Below are 20,311 nucleotides of genomic sequence, written 5' to 3' on the forward strand. Positions count from 1 at the left end.
TTTGTTTGGAACATATTCCTTTGTCTCCCCATTTTGTTTGACTTTCTGTGTTTGTTTCTATGAATTAGGCAGAACAGCTCCCTCTGCTGGTCATGAAGGCATTGCCTTGTGCAGGAGCATCCCCTGTTTAGACTGTGTGCGCCTGGTGGCTCTGACAGGCCAGCTAGAGGGGAGTGGGAGTGCGTGTGGGGCCCCGGGGGCACTGCGTCAGGCCACCTTAGCGGGATGGCCAGAGCTGGGGGGGCCAGGACTGGGGGGTCTTTCTCTGTCTTTTTGATGCCAGCAGTTACTCCCTAACCTTTCCTTACCAGCTCTGTATATTTCTCCCTTTAAAAAGGGACATTTAGCATTTCCCTATAACATCTGTATTATAATGCTTTGAGAAATTAGTATGCTTTGAGAAAGAAATGAGAAGTTTTAGTCTATTACAATGATTCAAAACATTCATCCTGAACTCCCATGACCAAAAAAAAAAAAAAATACATTGATGTTGCTTCTTAGTGGTATTGTGAATTTACTATTTAAAAAGTAAAATTATGGTATCTGAAATTTACTCTCCAAGCAGGAGTACATATATAAAAGTAAATCCTGATTATACAGAAATGGATTGCCTGGTGTGTTGTCAAGGTCACCTTTTAGCATTGTTCCCCTCCGGCAGAGCATCCACCAGGGTGAAGCACGGGATCTCATACCAGCCAATTGGACTACCTAACAGTCTTGATTTTCTAATTAAAGATCTGGCAGAAACACGAAAACAAGAATTGGCAGTTATCTGTGAATTTTAACTATTTGTGTTTTTTCATGCCTGTCTCTAACATTTTCTGACAGATACCAGTATTTAAAAATAAAAAAGTAAGAGATGTAGAACTGAGAGGGTGGGACAAGCATGGGCCTTGTTTAACTTGGGTTTGAACCTTGGATCCGCCTTTTGTTAGATGAGTAGCTTCGGGCCATTTCTTTAATGTATCTGAGATTCTGTTTCCCTGCCCGTGAAATGGAAGCACGTAATACTGATGACGCAGTGAGTGGCTCGCTGTCTGGAACAGTGGCATACATAGCGGGACAAGAAGCCACAAATTCCTACCTCCATAACTTCAGAGGTAGAAAAAAAAAGATAGGTAGTATTTTTAGCCTGCAGTCTTAAGGAAAGCATCTTACCCTTAGTATTTTCTCACATTAACCAGTAAGTGATCATCTTCAAGTGCACAAATCACACTGGACTTGGAGCCAGAGACCAGCATTTAATTTCAGCATCCAGTTGGGACTCCCTGACTTTTCTATACATCAGGAGAGAGAGACACACACAAATAGCAGCACTCACTTTCAAACCACTGGTAGGGCTGTTGTAAATATTAATAAGCGATCAATTACCTTTAAATGCTTTGGAGAATTGTTCCACACAGTAAGTATCATCACAGAGGGAAAACAGCTTGTAAAGTGTGAGGCTTCCAACGGAACAGCCCACTGAAGCCTGCATATTGTTACAATTGTATTATCTGGTGACATTTGACACAGGGCCAAGACCTTCTGGAAAAGTAGTTACATTAGAAAGAGAAAATGATTTTAAAGCTAGTATATACTTTGCAGTCGTTACACTATTTCTTCTTGGGAATCCATTTCTTTTGCTCATTGCAACTGTTATGCTTACAGGGGCTTATTCTCTGCTTTGACCACCGACAGCATGAAAGACAGCTTTAATTCTACTTGCTTATTTCAGGGAAGATTTTCAATGTTTTTCTTGAACTGTTTTGCTATGTTAGAGCTGAACTGCATTGTGGTTCAATCTTAGAGACAAGCAGCATGGTGGGGAGGTTTGGAGTCAAGTAGATTTGAATTCCCAACCAGCTCCATTGCCTATGAGCTGTGTGACCTCAGGCAAGTCACTGAGCCACTCTGAGCCTGTTTCTTCAACTTTTAAATAGATATAATACAACATATCACAGAGTTTTGCAAAGATTAAAGTTTTAGATACATAAGGATACAAAATACAGTTCTTGGCATATAATGGGCCCTCATAAATGTTTAGAAGTACACAGAACACTCATAAATAATTTTCATGAAATTAAAAAAATCAAAAGATATATCATACTAATGCTAACCCACCCACATTACAGATGATTAGTTTGGATTCAGGATTCAAATCGAAACATCTTGTAAAACATATGCAGGGCAGATAAATTAACATTCATTGTACCTTGAGAATCGTAAGTTTTCTATTTCCTGACTTCCAGTATAAAATTTGTAATACAGTCTGAGTTTTTTATATGCTTCCACCCCCTTTTCTCAGTTTTTTATATGCTTCCCCCCCCCTTTTTTCATTTACTTTGAATGAACAAACCCACAGCATTGTCTACCGTATTGGTAATTAAAGCTGCAGAGGGATGGAGCAATAAAAATGAAATACTAACTCTAGTTATTAGAGGAAGCCCAGAATCTAGGAGCTGATATAGTGAAATTTCTAGAAAAAGCTTAGGTTATTGATGTTGCTGGGTTGTTATTCAATGGTTATTTATTTTGAAACTAGTGGGAATTAACCAAAAAGGAATTTTGGCATAGCTATCTTACCCTTTGCTAAATCAGAATTGGAGAAAGTATCTAGGGCATTTAGGTATTCTCTGGAGAACGTAACTATTTCTTAATTACCTAACTAGGAAACTCATGTGCCTCTGGAGAATTCTTAGGAAACATTATAGAGATTTTATGCAAATTGCAGCCTCTGGTGGCAAATGCCCCAGCGTGAATCTCCCATGGGAAGTCAGGTCTCAGGGCCTGATGCAGCTGGTTCTCCCTTCCAATCGTCTCCTTCTCCATCCCTTTCTACTACCGCTCATCTAGGTAACTTCCTACCTGGTCCGCTCACTTCCAGTCTCTCCCCGCTTCTGCCTATTGTGCAGTCTGCTGGTGGAGTTATCATCATAAAACATGGCTCTAGACCGGTCAGTTTCTCGTTCAGACACTTTTAGTGCCTCCCCATGTCCACACGAGTCCAAACTCCTTCAAATGACATTTAAGACCTTCCATGATTTGACCTCAGTGTATGTTGAAACCTCATCTCTTAGCTTTCTGTTATCACCACCCAGTTCCCTAACCTCATGCATTCATTCAACAAACTTTAAAAAGGTGCCATAAATCAAGCATCGGATGGATGAGCAAGACATAGCCTCTGCTTCCAGGGAACTCAGAGTCTGGAGATGGGCTAAACATGTAAAAAGGTTATTGAATAAGGTGTTATCGTATTTATTCACTAGATATCTAATGAATATTTTCCAAGTACCTATGATGTGCCAGGAATGCACAAGGCACATGGCGGCAGGAGTGTTTAACATTTCTTGGAGTCAGCAAAAGATTCGAAGAGGAAATGGCACGAACTGAATCCTGAGAGATGAGCGGATGGCCTCCAGGTAGGGCAAGGACAAAATCTGTATTCAGAAAAAAAGGGGCCTGGGAGGGCAAAGCACCTGTGGTCTTGCTGGGATAGTTCTTATGGCTAGAGCACAGCTGTAATATCATTTAGGGCTTGAGTTTGAAGAAACACCTTCTTGGGCCCCTAATCCAGAACATATAGCCTCTACATTTAATTCTATTTCTCCTTCAGGCTCAGCTTGGGGGTCACTTCTTCAGAGAGGCCTTTCTTATTACTTTAGTCCCCAGTTATTTACTCTAATAATGTTGCGTACTTTTTTTCTTAACATAAGTAATTGTACGTAAATACTCGGGTAATTATTTAATGTTTGTCTCTCCTTCTCAACTTCAAAATGTAAGTGCAGTGAGAAAACAGACTTATGTCTGCCAATTCACATTGTATCCCCAATGCCCAGCACAGTGCCTGGCATATAGTAAATGACCTAAAATAAATAGTTTTGAGTGAATAATGATATGCATTTACGGTCATTTTTCCTTTTTGGAATGTGACTATATTACTCTTGAATATGTGGCAAACCATTCTAGAATCCAGAATGTATTCTCTAGTCTAGTTTGAGACTGTTTCTCACCTTGCCTTAATAGCCAACAACACACATAGGACTGCTTTGTCCTTGCTCTGTACCCATATATCAACACACACATACACCCACACACACTCATATTCCTCTATTCATTTTTTTTAAAGATTTTATTTTTAGAGGCACCTGGGTGGCTCAGTCAGTTAAGCATCTGCCTTTGGCTCAGGTCATGATCCCGGGGTCCTGGGATTGAGCCCCACATCGGGCTTCTTGCTCAGTGGGGAGTCTGCTTCTCCCTCTCCCTCTGCCCCTCCTCCCTGCTCATGCTCTCTCTCTCTCTCAAAGAATTTAAGTAATCTCTACAGGCAACATGGGGCTCAAACTCACAACCCTGAGATCAAGAGTCACATGCTCTACCAACTGAGCCAGCTAGGTGCCCCTCCTCTATTCATTTTTATCCTTGTGTCCAGAAGCCAATATTTATATATCAAGGGGATGACCTAGTTAGGAAATCCTATTCCAGCTGAGTCTTGAATGTTTGTTACATAAATTCAGCGATGTAAGGGCAGGATTTATACAGTTGACCCTGGAACAATGCAGAGGTTTTGGCACCAACCCCCCATGTAGTAAAAAATCCACATGTAACTTCCCCAAAACTTAACTACTAATAGCCTACTGTTGACCAGAAGCCTTACCAGTAACATAAACAATTAACACATATTTTGTATGTTATATGTATCACATACTGTATTCTTACAATAAAGTAAATAGAGAAAAGAAAATGTTATTAAGAAAATAAGGAAGAGATGGAGCAGCTGGGTGGCTCAGTCGGTTAAGCATTTGCCTTTGGCTCAGGTCAGGAGCCCCAGGTGCTGGGATCAAGGTCCACATCAGGCTCCTGCTCAGTGGGGAGTCTGCTTCTCCCTCTCCCTTTGCGCCTCCCTCCCACTCGTGCTCTCTCTCTCTCTAATAAATAAATAAAATCTTTAAAAAAAGAAAATAAGGAAAAGAAAATACATTTACACTACTATACTGTATTTGTGTAAAAAATCTGCATATAAGTGGGTCTGTGCAGTTCAAAACCATGTTGTTTGGGGTCAACTGTACTTGGAAACATTCAGAATTGCCTTGGTTCCAAAAACAAAGTAGCACTCAAATCTCTTAAAACATTAAATATAGACAGTAATTATGAGTATCCAGTCTCTTGATATCTTATAGTTTATCTAGACACCTGGCTTCAAATATCATTCATGTATTTGTCTTAGGTTGGATGCTCCAGAAGCAGACCCTGAGGCAAGGATTCGCGTGCAAATGATTTATTAAAGAGGTGCTCCCAGGACAGAAGGTAAGGTAGAGGGAGATGGAAGATGGGGGAGGATAGAAAGCCAGGCAAGGGTACAATCTCAGGTTGACTGCCTGGTAAATATTTTTGAAGGAATAAATGAATGAAACACACCAGAATAGTAATATAAATTATTCACTAGATTGTAAATTCTTTGGGGACTGGGGCCATCTTATTTTTTTAAAGATTTTATCTATTCTTTTGAGACAGAGATATACAGAGAGAGAGCATGAGCAGGGGGAGAGGCAGAGGGAGAGGAAGAAGCAGGCTCCCCGCTGAGCCAGGAGCCCGATGTGGGGCTTGATCCCAGGACCCTGGGATCATGACCTGAGCCAAAGGTAGATGCTCAACCATCTGAACCACCCAGGCTGGGGCCATCTTATTTATTTCGATATTCCACATTGTACCTAATATAGTTCTTTTTTTTTTTCAGATTTTCAGTTAACATTTATTGAAGGAGGTAAATTCTACTGAATTAAAATATGCTTACTTGTAAATAAGAAGGTGCAGTAGGGGTGCCTGGATGGCTCAGTCAGTTAAGTGTCCAACTCTTGATTTCTACTCAGGTCATGATCTCAGGGCTGTAAGATTGAGCCCCACATTGGGCTCTGCACTGGGCATGGAGCCTGCTTAAGATTCTCTCTCCCCATCTCTTTCTCTCTATAAAAAAAAAAAGAAAGGTGCACTAGTGTTAATATTTGGAACTATGGATAATTTTCTAAAATAATGTACATGTTTTAGATTTTTATAGAAAATGATTACATTTGATCAAATCTAAGACATCACTGAATATATGACACATTATGTTCTATGGAGGCAGAAAAAAATGTCAAACTCTGACAAAGTGCTTTTTTATCACTTGAATTTTTATTTTACACTCATTTTGAGAACTTTTAAAGACTTACTTAGCAAAGGTATTTTATAGCATGTCTGTACAATATGAAAAGGAAAACAGAATTGAAATGAATCGGTTAAGCATTCCTAAAACTTTTTCATATTCAGAATTCAACTCTTTGGAATCAGTTTTTGACACTGAGTCATTAATATCTATGTTTTTGATCAAGAATGTTCTGAAGATAGCAGACCAGGTGGGTCCTGAGGTAGCAGGCACATCAGACCCTCCACAGTTAATCATGAGAGGAGGCCACAACAAGAAAATGGCAGGATGGGTGGAGACACAGTTGGGAACCAAACTTCCGGTGAGACTAACTACAAACGGGAGGGACACCACACAAGCACGGAGAAGGGAGAGGAGCAGAGCCCACAGCAGATGCCCCAGACTGGAGGACCTGCATTGAAAAGATGAGTCCCTATAATACTTGGCTTTGAAAACCAGTGGGGCTTAACTTCATAAGTTTTTTTTACAACCAGCAGGGCTTACCTCTGGCTACTTTAAAAATCTACCCTGGGAGAGCCACAGGGTAATAGGAAACTGATTCCCCGTCCTTAAAGAGATAGCATAATGAACAACCCCACATAGATACAGCACAACAGCAGCTGTTTAATAAGCACTTCCTGCCACCTCTCATCCTGTAAGCAGCCCCAGCAGGGACTGTTTGCCACTCCAAATTGACTTCTGCCCTGGGCAGAGGGGAAAATAACCCCCCCCACACACACACACGAGTTTGATGGCAGCTCCAGCAGACAGACTGAGAGCAGGCATCTGGTCTGACTGCAGTCCCCACCCACCAAAAAAAGCCTCTCAGGGGACAAGGCAGGGACAGCACCCTGCAGTTCGGGACAACTGCAGCTCTGGCAAATGGCTGAGGTCAGGCATCTGGTCTAACTACCGACACCAGCCAACTACAAGCCCATGGTGGCCCCAGACTGGCCCCTTAATAGCCAGGGACCAAACCAGGCCTACAACAGACAAAGTGGGCCATTGCAGCTGACTGGACTAAAGGCAAACACAGCTTAGCCACAACAGGAGGGTACATGTAGCCCACATAGAAGACACCCTGGAAGCCCCTGGTTCTGGTGAACAGAGGGCATTGTGCTATAAGGCATCACAGGATCCCTTCTTCATAGGGTCCCTACTTTCAAGATCAGGAGATGTAAATGATTCTCCTAATACATAGAGACAAACACAGAGAGTTAGACAAAATCAGGAGACAGAGGAATATATCTAAAATGAAAGAATAGGACAAAACAATAGCAAAAGAGCTAAATGAAATGGAAATAAGCAATATGCCTGATAAAGAATTCAAAGTGATGGTCACAAAGAATTCAAAGTAATGGTCACTGGACTTCAGAAAAGAATGGAGGATTTCAGTGAGATCTTCAACAAAGAAATAAAAAATATAAAAAAGAACCAATCAGAGATGAAGAACTTAGTAACTGAAATTAAAAATACACTAGATGGAATAAATAGTAGGCTAGAGGAAGCAGAAGAATGGATCAGCAACCTGGAGGACAGAGTAATGGAAAGCAATCAAGCTGAACAGGAGAGAGCAAAAAGAATAACAAAAAATGAAAATAGATTAAGGGAACTCAGTGACACCATCAAGCATAATAACATTCACTTTATAGGGATCCCCGAAGGAGAAGAGAGTGAAAGGGGGACAGAACATTTATTTGAAGAAATAATAGCTGAAAACTTCCTGAATCTGGGGACGGAAACAGACCTCTATATCCAAAAAGCACAGAGAACCCCCAACAAAATCAATCCAAGGATATCCACATCAAGACACATAATAATTAAAATGGCACAAAGTAGTGATCATGAATGATTTTAAAAGCAGCACGAGAAAGAACAGTTACATACAAGGAAAAACCCATAAGATTATCAGCTGATTTTTCAGCAGAAACTTTGCAGGCCAGAAGAAAGTGGCATGATATATTCAAAGTGCTGATAGGAAAACAAAGAAAGAAAGAAAACAACTGCAGCCAAGAATATCCAGCAAGGTTATCATTCAGAATAGAAGGAGAGATAAAAGAGCTTCCTAGAGAAAGGAATTCATCATCACTAAAGCAACTTTATAAGAAATGTTAAAGGGAATTTTTTGAGTGGAAAGAAAAGGCCATAATCAGGAGTATGAAAACTATGAAAGGAAAAAATTTCACAGGTAAATACAAACATAATAAAAGTAGTAGATTATCACTTATAAAACCCTTACAGAAGTTAAAGCACAAAAGCAGTAAAATCAATTTAAAATCTATAAAAAATCAGTTAAAGGATTCACAAAATAAAAGGATGTGAAGTATGACATCATATACATAAAACATTGTGTGTGTGGGGGGGTAAAAATTTAGTGCATTTATTTATTTATTTTTAAGTAAAAGTAGTTACAATTTAATGATGAGCAACACAATCTCTTGCAACCTACATACACTGTATAATGCTTACATGGAATGAAACCAGTGTACTTAATTGGTGTTTTACAGCCACACCCACACCCATCCACACACACACACATACACACAGAACTAAAAAACCATCAAAAGTCGTCATTCTACATGTACTATGGTAACACACTAAAAATGCAATTATACCATAGAACTAAAGTACTATGAACACCACTACTACAAGCTTCTGCTCCCATCCCACACTTTCTAAGCCTGTTATCAGTCATTCTAATCATAATGGCTTGTAAAAGCATTGGGTTTCCAGTATAGAAACTACTCTATGAAAATCAGTAAATCTGTCCAAAGTTTCACATCTGTAAAACCAGGATAAGGCTACAACGCTCTTGAAGTGTGAACAAGTTATCCAAACAAAACAGTAAGATTCCCAGCCATAATGTAAGATAGAAAGATTTTCATGCAGCATATGCTCTCTGGCTCCTAGAAAGGTTCATGTGCATAAAATAAAGTTAAGTTGCCCAAGAAGTAAACTGGAGAAGTTCGGTGAAGTTTCCATTGTACCATGACTTAAACCTCAGGAATGGTGTGATCTATCAGGCTTTTCATAATGCTAGGTGCCATCCATTTAATAATATGTTCAAAGATAAAAGCAGGCATGATTGTAATAGTAACTACAGTCTCAGATGTTGACAGTATGTCGGCAATTTGAGAGTCCTTCAGCCCAATGACATTCTGCCCATTGACTTCACAGATGTTATGTTCTGTGAGAAGACCATTTCTGGCTGCAGAACTATCTTTCACTATGGATGTTATCTTTCCATTTTTGAAGATAAAGCCAACATGTCTAGTACTATTCTTATGCATGGTAATTGTCCATTCAAAGGGCCTGTCACAAACAGTCATAGTAATCTTCTCTCCAAAACCCTGTTTGAGGACCTTGTGTGCTTTATTAGAGCTCCAGCCTGCACAGTTTTCCCCACTGATTTGGAGTACTTGGTCCCCAAATCTCAGACCAACCAGTGAGGCTGGAGGATTTGCCTGGACCAGCTGAACAAATACACCATTATCTATTGATTTGAGTCTGAGCCCAATTTTTCCAACTTGATCCTTACACAAAATGACTTCACGAATCTCTTGCTTAATTTCTGCTCTATGAATTACAATATCGTTACCAGTTACAGGAGCCACCATATAGTTCATACTGGAAGGTCTTGCTACCAATCCCTGAACTGACGTTCCAGGGCCCGAGGTCATATTTGCATGGATTTCTTCTCCATTTAAACTCAGGCCCATGTACTGGGAGAGCTCCGGATACAATTTAGGATAGAGATTTCCATCTTGAGAGATGGGAGCAGAAGCTTCAGACAAAATTGCTGGCTTGGCAGGGTTTACAGAAAAGGCAGTTTGAGCCTGAATAACTTTGTCTACCTTCAGGTATTCAAGAGATGGGTACAGAGACATTTTTGCAGGATTTTTCTAGGCCACAAGGACCCACTCACTGCTGCCACCTCCAGTAACTGGCCCAAATTTAGTGTTTTTAGAATGGGTTCAAACTTAAGTGACCATCAAGTTAATACAGATTGTTACATACATAAGATGTTATATACGAGCCTAATGGTAACCACAAATCAAAACCTGTAATATATATGCAAAAACTAAAGAGAAAGGAATCCAAGCATATGACTAAAGAAAACCATCACAACACAAGGGAAGAGAGCAGGAGAAGAAGGGAATGGAGAAGAACTGCAAACACAACTATAAAACAAGTAACTAAATGCAATAAATACATACATACCTATCACTAATTACTTTGAATGTAAATGGATAAAATGCTCCAACTCAAAGACACAGGGTGACTGAATGGATAAAAAAGCAGGACTCGTCTATAGCTGCCTACAAGAGATTCACCTCAGACTGAAAGACATAGCCAGATTGAAAATGAAGGGGTGGGAAATCACTTGCCATGCAGATGGAAGCAGAAAGAGAGCTGTAGTAGCAATACTTATATTGCACAAAATAGACTTTAAAATGAAAACTGTAATGAGAGACAAAGAAGGACACTACATAATGATAAAGGGAACAATCAATCCAACAAGAGGCTATGACAATTGTAAATATTTATGCACTTAATATGAGAACACCTAAATACATAAAGCAATATTTATGCACTTAATATGAGAACACCTAAATACATAAAGAACACCTAATACATTAACAGACATAAAGGGAGAAATTGACAATAATACAATAATAGTAAGGGACATTAACAATCTACTTACATCAATGGACATATCACCCAGGCAGAAAGTCAACAAGGAAACAATGGCTTTGAATGCCACATTGGACCAGTTGGAACTAACAGATATATTCGGAACATTTCATCCAGAAATAGTGGAATACACATTCTTTTCAAGTGCACATGGAACATTCTGCAAAACGGATCACATGTTAAGCCACAAAACAAATCTCGATAAATTAAAAAAGACTGAAATCATATCAACTATCTTTTCTGACCACAATATGAACCTAGAAATCAGTTATAAGAAAAAAATCTGAAAAGAACACAAATACATGGACGCTAAATAACATGCTACTAAACAAAGAATGGATCAACCAAACAATCAAAAAGGAAATAAAAAACTGCATGGAGGCAAATGAAAATGAAAACACAACAGTCCAAAATCTTGGAAACACAGCAAAGCTGTTCTAAGAGGGAAGATTATAGCAATACAGGCCTACCTCAAGCAGCAAGAAAAATCTCAAATAACCTGACCTTACATCTAAAGGAGCTAAATAAAAGAAGAACAAATAAAGCCCAAAGACAGTAGAAGGAAGAAATCATAAAGATTAGAGCAGAAATAAATGAAATAGAGACCAAAATGACAATAGAACAGATCAACGGAACTAGGAGATGGTTCTTTGAAAAGATCAACAAAATTGATAAACCTTTAGCCAGACTCATCGAGAGAGAGAGAGAGAGAAAGAGAGAGAGATGTATGACTCAAATAAATAAAATCAGAAATAAAGGAGGAGAAATAACAACTGACACCACAGAAATACAAAGGATTGTAAGAGAATATTTTGAAAAATTATATGCCAATAAATTGGACAACCTAGAAGAAACAGATAAATTCCTAGAAACACATAATCTCCCAAAACTGAATTTGAACAGACTGATTACTAGCAGTGAAATTGAATCAGTAATCAAAAAACTCACAATAAACAAAAGGCCTGGATCAGATAACTTCACAGGTGAATTCTACCAAACATTTAAAGAAGGGTCAATACCTCTTCTTCTCAAACCATTCCAAAAAATAAAAGAGGAAGGATAGCTTCCCTATTCATTCTACAAGGTGCATTACTATAATACCAAAACCAGATAAAGATACTATGAAAAAAGAAAACTACAGGCCAATATCCCCGATGAACATAGATGCAAAAATCCTCAATAAAATATTAGCAAACTGCATTAAATAATCATTAAAAATACATTAAAAATCATCAGTACTATCAAGTGGGATTTAGTTTAGGCATGCAAGGGTGGTTCAGTATTTGCAAATCAACCAACATGATACATCACATTAATAAGAGAAAGGATAAAAACCATATGATCATTGCAATAGATGCAGAAAAAAAGCATTTGACAAAGTACAACTTCCATTCATGACATCCATTCATGACAGAAACTCTCAACAATATAGGTTTAGATTAGAGCAGATACCTCAACATAATAAAGATACCTAATACCTTAGATTAGAGCAGATACCTCAACATTAGATACCTCAACATAATAAAGACCACATATGAAAAACCCACAGCTAATATTACACTCGATGGAAAAACTGAGTGCTTTTCTTCTAAGATCAGGAACAAGATAAAGATATCCACTCTCACCACTTTTATTCAACATACAACTGGAAGTCCTAGCCACAGCAATCACACAAGAAAAAGAAATAAAAGGCATCCAAATGGGTAAGAAAAAAAATAAAACTTTCACTATTTGCAGATGACATGATATTAGACATAGAAAACCCTAAGGATGCCACCAAAAAACTACTAGAACTGATAAATTAATTCAGTAAAGTCTCAAGATGCAAAATTAATGTACAGAAATCTGTTGCATTTCTATACACTAATAATGAAATAACAGTAAGAGAAATTAACAAAACAATCCCAATCACAAATTCAGCAAAAAGAATAAAATACCTAGGAATAAACTTAACCAAGGAAGTAAAAGACCTATACTCTGGAAACTATAAAACACTGATGAAAGAAATTGAACATGACACAAACAGAAAGATATTCCATGCTCATGGATTAGAAGAACCAAAACTTATAGAATGGCCATACTACCAAAACCAATCTACAGATTTAAAGCAATCCCTATCAAAATACCAACAACATTTTCCACAGAACTAGAACAAATAGTCCTAAAATTTGTATGGAACTACAAAAGACCCCAAATAGCCAAAACAATCTTGGGAAAGAAGAACAAAGCTGAAAGTATCAAAATCCCAGATTTCAAGATACACCACAAAGCTGTAGTAATCAAAATAGTATGGCACAAAAACTAGATACATAGATCAATAGAACAGAATAGAAAGCCCAGAAATAAACCCACACTTATATGGTCAATTAATCTTCGACAAAGGAGGCAAGAATATACCATGAGGCAAAGACAGTCTCTTCAAAAAAAAAATGGTGCTGGGAAAACTGGACAGCTGTACACAAAAGAATGAAACTGAAAACTTTCTTACACCATACACAAAAATAAACTCAAAATGGATTAAAGACCTAAATGTGAGACCTGAAACCACAAAAGCCCTAGAAGAAAACATAGGCAGTAATTTGACATCAGCCATGGAAACATTTTTCTAGATATGTCTCCACTGGCAAGAGAAACAAAAGCAAAAATAAACTATTGGGATTACACCAAAATAAAAAGCTTTAGCACAGTGAAGGAAACCATCAACAAAATGACAAGACAAGCTACTGAATGGGAGAAGATATTTGCAAATGATACTTTTTTTTTCACTTTATTTACAATAGCCAAGATACGCAAGCAGCCCAAGTGGCGCTCGATAAATGAATGGATAGAGAACACGTGGTATATATATACAATGCAATTTCCTCAGCCATAAAATGGAATGAGATGTTGCCATTTGCAACAACATGGATGGACCTAGGGAGTATTATGCTAAGTGAAACAAGCCAGTCAGAGAAAGACAAACACCATCTGATTTCCCTCATATGTGGAATTTAAGAAACAAAACAAAGGAAAAAAAGAGACAAACAAACCAGACTCTTAAATACAGAGAATAAACTGATGGTTGCCGGAGGGGAGGTGCGTGGGCAGATGGGTGAGACAGATGAAGGGGATTAAGGGTAGACTTACTGTGATGAGCACTCAGAAATGTATAGAACTGTTATATCATTATACTGTATACCTGAAGCTAATATAATGCTGTATGTTAAATGTACTTGAATAAAAAAATAAAATAAACCCTGAAAAATAAGAAAGAGTGTTCTGAGGCCCAGTTCGCACTTTCTGGTACACAAGGGCAGACAATGACAGCTACACTACAACAACCACCAACCGGGCTTCAGGTGCTGGAAGAGGCACCTCAGCTTCTGCAATATTACAATGCCAAAAAAAAAATGCATCTTAGATTCAATGAAATACGGAATTCAATGGCACACCCATTTCTGAAGACCTTAATGATTTTCATGTCTAACTAATTCTAACTTCCTTCTCTCTACTATTGTGGAGTAGGTAAATTTTATTAACTATAGCAATTCAAATATAGCACATGGAGTCAAGAAATCCTCTCGTTCACATTCCTCCCAATGTTATTTGCACAATGATAATCATCTCGTGAAAGTGAACTGCAGGGTTGATCATAAAATTATTAAAATTTGCTAGTGATTTATTTTTTTAAGATTTTATTTACTTGAGAGAGAGAGAATGAGAGACAGAGAGCATGAGGGGGGGAGGGTCAGAGGGAGAAGGAGACTCCCTGCCGAGGAGGGAACCCGATGCGGGACTTGATCCCAGGACTCCAGGATCATGACCTGAGTTGAAGACAGTCACCCAACCAACTGAGCCACCCAGGCGCCCCTAAAATTTGTTAGTGATTTAAATACAACCAGTTGAAAAAAAAAGAACCCTTTAAAATTTGATTATTTAAATTCAAGCAGAACACATGGCAATTATGTAGATTGCAATATTCTTCTCATTATCTCTCTAACTAGTAATTAGCTACTAAAGTGACTACTCATTAAATATATTTTTAAACCATTAAAATTTATTTCATTTCTCATTGCAGTAAAAGTTACATAAGATAGAATTTACTGTTAAAAGGGCACAATTCAATAGCATTACATACATTCACAATGTTGTGCAACCACCACATCTGGTCCTAAAACATCGTCATCACCCTAAAAGGATATCTTGTACCTGTTAAGAAGTCTCCTCCCCATTTTCCGTTGTCCCCGGCCCCTAGCAACCACTAATCTGCTCTCTGTTTCTATGGATTTTTCTCATTCTGGCTATTTCATATAAATGGAATCATAGGATATATGACCTTTTGTGTCTGGCTTCTTTCACTTAGCGTGGTGTTTCTGAGGTTCATCCACATTGTAGCATGTGTCAGTACTTCATTTCTTTTTTTGGGCTAATAGCTAATATTCTATTACATGGATATACCACAGTTTGTTTATCTGTTTATCAGTTGACAGACATTTGGGTTGTTTCTTTTGGCTCTTATGAATAGTGCTGCTATGAGCATTGCTTTTCAATTCTTTGGGGTATATATCCAGGAGTGGAACTGATGAATTATGTAGTGATACTATGATTAACTTTTTGAGGAACCGATACATTGATTTCCATAAGGACCGCATCATTTATATGCCAATCCGCAATGCAGGAGGGGTCCAATTTCTCCATGTCCTCACCAGCATCATTAAATATATTTTTGAAAACAGTTTTTCTGGAACTGTAGAACAGAGTTTGTCAAAATTTAAATTTACAGACTTTTTTAAAGGTCGTGTGGACACACTGCTTGGATTTTGTGTTGGTGATGCAGAGTCATCCAGTACTTCCCTGTACTCAGAGCACCTGGTTATTCTGGGAGCTGCGCGCACTTGACCTCACAGCTAGTTTTAAGGCTCCCTCCCCTTCTCCCTCCATGGTATAGAACCTTCCCATCTCTCATGGGCCTTTACTTCCCTCTTTGCTCTCGGCAGCACACAGAGCCTTCCTCCCCACCCCCTGGTCTGAGTCACCTGCCAGCCAGGACAGGAAGCCCCAAGAGCAATCACAACCATCCCAAACTTCCCCTAGTCCAGGCTGCTCCTCTCTAAAGAGACTCCCCACTGTCCCCACTGGACTGGACTGCTATTCCAGGCCCCTGTCCAACACTTTCCCGTTATGAAATCCTAACAGTTCTCCCATCAAGCAGATCGCATATGTCTTACCAGAAATCTCGGGATCCTGGTGTGGTGAAAAGGACACTGCTTTAGGTGGCAGAGTACCTGGGTTTCAAGCCCTTCCTGCTATGTTCCTGCTAGGTACTGAATTGCCACATCGGATTACTTATCCTGCCTATGGCTCAAATCGGTAACATGGAGAGAATACCTTATTTTCCCAGGATATGATGACCTTAGACAACCACTCTAACTGAAAGTAATTCTGTGATTATGACGTGAAAGGCTGCCCCACGGTGGGTTGGAACAGTGGTTCCCAGAAGTAGAGATGTAACAAATGGGTAAAAATTTCCAAGGCATTTGGGAGATGACATTGGACGTTAAAAGAAATTCACCACTTACTGTTATCCTCATTTCATAAAGCCCCCAAATTTTAGCAGAACAAAAAATCTCTGAATGAAAGCCAGTCCTTTAACTTTTTTTTTAATAAAGATTTTATTTATTTATTTGACAGAGAGAGACACAGCCAGAGAGGGGACACAAGCAGGGGGAGTGGGAGAGGGAAAGCAGGCTTCCCGCCAAGCAGGATGCAGGGCTCGATCCCAGGACCCTGGGACCATGACCTGAGCCGAAGGCAGACGCTTAACGACCGAGCCACCCAGGCGCCCCAGTCCTTTAACTTCAATGCATTGTTGCTGTGTGCATCAGCCCTATTTTTCTATTTCGAGGGAACCACTAGCTCAGAGGACAGACGCTCAGAGAAGCGGAAACCCAAGCTCTCCCCCACATCTCAACAGCTGCGCTGTGTCTCATTTGTCTGTCTCCCTAGTTAGTTCTCTCGGTGTTCGCTGTTCCGGACTCAAAGTTCTCGGTCCTGTGGGAGGGAGAGGACGCGCGGGAGGGGAACGAGCATTTTCGAAGCGTAAGGAGCGCCTGCGGCCACTAGAGGGCAGAGTTCAGGCTGAGGATGCGCTTCCCTGGGCTGCAGCGCCAGCCCCTCGCTGCATCTCCCCGGCGGGTCCCCAGAAGGCGCTCCTGCTCGCAGAAGCTGCGGTCACCTCCGCGGCTCCGGGCAGTTAGTTCCTCCCTGGAGTGGCGGTGGAAATCTCTCTTGTTTCAGACACCAACTTGGGAGGGGCACCTTGTCTTCTCCGACGTGCTGCCCTGCACCAGGAGCCCGGGAGGAGTTTTCCTTTTTTGGAATTAAAGTCTGTAACTTGAATTCATCATTAGCATGAAAATTATTTATGAAGTCCTTCAGGAGCGTTGTACTCTTGTGAGCGTTGAACTAGAAAAGACTAAAACATGCTGGCCCGTCAGGGTTGAGTGACCCATCGAAAAATGCTGGGGGAAATTCTCCTGCTGTCAATTTTTTTCAGAGACAGCAGGGTGATACCCTTCCTTTCCCTTATCTAAAATGATGGGCACGATATCCACTCTGGTATTTTCTTACAATTCTTATAGGCATGTTCTCATATTACCCTTAACTCTGTGAGGGAGGCATTATGACTATCCACATCTTATTATCATTTTAAAACTCAATCTCAGGCTTTTGTTTTGCTTTTTTTATCATTCAATTTCTATTTTAACAATTGAAAATTTTCCAAAGTAAATTGATGTTAAAAACATGAAATGCCACTAGAGAGCTTATCTTAAGAAGGAGCATTTCCTGCTCTACCCCTTCCCACACTCTGTCCCTGGTTCTGCAACTCAGAGGCAAACACTTGGATTCTTGTTAGCATTTTCAGGATTTCTAATGGTCCCTGCCTATCTCTAAGGAATGTGCTTATGCTTTTATTTCTTGGTTTCTAAGTCTAGATGTTAGCAATTGATTTAGCTCTTTTGAGGAAGTCTCTCATGATCCCTATTTTGAAGATGAGCAAACCAGAGCTCAGGAAGTTTAAGGGGCTTGTCCAAGACCACAAAACCAAGAGCCAATGGAAATTAGGACCTGCATCTTCTAAGTTTAGAATCCATATCATTTCCACCACTGTTGTGGGGGTCACTCAAAAGATGCTAATTACCCTCCAGGGTCCTTAGCACTTGGCATTCAGGTATGGCGATTGATGTAATGTCTCCTTAAAACAGAGTTGCCAGATAGAATACAAGATGCCCAGTATATTTGAATTCCACATAAAGAACAAATGTTTTTTAGATGTAAGTGTGTCCCCAGAATTTTAAGGGATATACATGCTGAAATGTTATTTATACTTTTATTGGCTAAATCTGGCAAGCCTACCTTAAAACTAGGAATCTAGGCCTTCTACTTTCGTTTTAAAAGTCTAGGACTACAGATAGAGTGAGAGGTCTGTGATTAATCCATGACAAAGAAATTTTTCTTAGACAAACAGACATTATTCATGATTTCCATACTGATTAAATACAAAACAGGCAAAACTTAAAAATACAGTGTTTAGGGATACAGACATATAAAGAAAAATTATAATGAAAAAAAAGCAAATTAGTAACACAAAATTCAGGAGAGGTGGGGGAGATTCCCTGAGGAGTGGCACAAAGTAGCTTCTAAGGTTGAAGTAAATTGATGGTGGTGCAATGGTGGTTATTTTATTTTTTGGTGTAATATATTTCTATGAGCTCTTCATAGGTATATATTATTAAACATAAAATGAAAGCTAGCCTAGATTCTGGAATGAGGGAGGCAGAGGTTCTAATCCAGCGTTAGCCCAGCTCGGCTTTAGTTTCTTCATCTATAGAATGGGAATACTACTTCTTAATTGTCAGCCCTGTTGTGTGGTTCAGAAATAACATATGTAAAGAGCACAGAGTGTGCAATAGCATGTCTTTGGGAGACTTTATTATCGATTAAGTCCATGTGGGGTGAAAACCAGAAGACTGTGACAAGGCTTCCACATCCCACTGGGTAAACTTTGGTTAGAAACTGTCTTACCCTCTGCTGCCTGTTGCATTCTTACCTAAACTCCCTCTTTCATTAGCATGTATTTAAGTTCTGAAGACATAGCCTGACACTTTACATAATTTTGGAGGCTAAAATACTTCTGAAAAAGGAACCTCAGCCCTTTAAGAAGTAGACTTGTGAGTGCATGAGAGGATGTTTGTAAATAGAAGGGTTAAAAAGAAAAGTCAATTCCCTGCTAATGTTAAGTACTAGCTTCAAAGCATGGGAGACACAGAGAGAGATCAATGAGGAAAAGTCTCTGATTGGAACAGGCAATCATTTGCTGTGGACATGCAAAAAGAGAAGAATTTTTAATTGTATATTCTCAGAAGTCTTACCCCTCATATTAAAATTACTCCTCTGGGTGGAGAAATACATTTTTGGCAAAATTCTGAATTGCTTTTTAAATTTCCAACTGTATACTTCCATATACCCTAATATATTGAAGTCTTTCTGGTTAAAAACAAAAAACAAAAAACAACAACTGTCCTTAACCTGAGATTTGCTTTGAGCCATGATTTAATGTTAAGTAATCAGTTCTTTTTTTTAATCAGAGGAAGAGAACCTTCAAATTTAGAATGATAACTGAAATATTTTTCTTGTACGTATTCAGAATTGACTGAAAGGAGGATTCACTATGTCAATTTAGCAGGAAGTATTCTACAAAAATTATTTTTATGCTTCTTGCATTGAGTTAAAATGCCTTGGGAGTAAAATATTCAAATTTACTAATAATCCATTGAAAAACCATTTCACCTTAAAAATGTTAATACTCAATGCTGCCAAAGATACAGTGAAGTGGGAATTCTTATAGTGGTGTGTAAATTGGGACAATCTTCTGGAGAGCAGTTTGTTGGGATGTATTAAGAGCTCTAAACACGTTTAGATTCTTTGACCTTATAATTCTACTAGGACTCTTTCCTTCAAAACTCTCAGAGACATGGCCTCAGTTAACAGGGACCTCCCTCTTCCCTTCCTCAGAGGCCTAGGTCCTAGTTCACAGAATAAATGTGCATGCATATTTATCAAGTATTTCTGATAATGCTGAAAAAGTTATCTAAATGTTCATCAACAGGGGGATGATGGAGTAACTTATTGTGCACTTATATTGTGGAGGATAAACCCATAAGAAGCATGTTGACCAAGATTTTTATGAAGAGAGAAAATGCTCACATTTATGTTATGTTAATGTTATGTTAAATGAAAAAAGCAGTATGAAGTGGTACAAAATGATCTCAATGTAAAATATGTATCTATAAAAATACTGGAATAAATAAACCAAAATACTAACAAGTGGTAATTTTTAGATTGTGGGATTGTGATTTTTGTTTTCTTCTTTATGCTTTTCTCTATTTTCTAGGTTTTCTACAATGAGCACTATTA

The 20,311-nt window shown here is 39.0% G+C and overlaps 1 long non-coding RNA gene and 1 pseudogene across 1 annotated transcript in view; both read right to left on the reverse strand.

Moving 5' to 3' along the window:
• Positions 1-5,787: 5,787 nt before the first annotated feature.
• LOC118549546 (uncharacterized) overlaps positions 5,788-20,311 on the reverse strand; it is a 67,634-nt gene continuing 53,110 nt past the window's right edge. Inside the window, exon 3 of the long non-coding RNA XR_013440975.1 lies at positions 5,788-5,943. This is a non-coding gene — a long non-coding RNA (uncharacterized LOC118549546). The remainder of the gene's footprint in view (positions 5,944-20,311) is intronic.
• LOC118532618 (syntenin-1 pseudogene) lies at positions 8,854-10,078 on the reverse strand (annotated as a pseudogene).

Source organism: Halichoerus grypus, chromosome 9 (genome assembly GCF_964656455.1).
Source record: "Halichoerus grypus chromosome 9, mHalGry1.hap1.1, whole genome shotgun sequence".
Classification (NCBI taxonomy): domain Eukaryota; kingdom Metazoa; phylum Chordata; class Mammalia; order Carnivora; family Phocidae; genus Halichoerus; species Halichoerus grypus.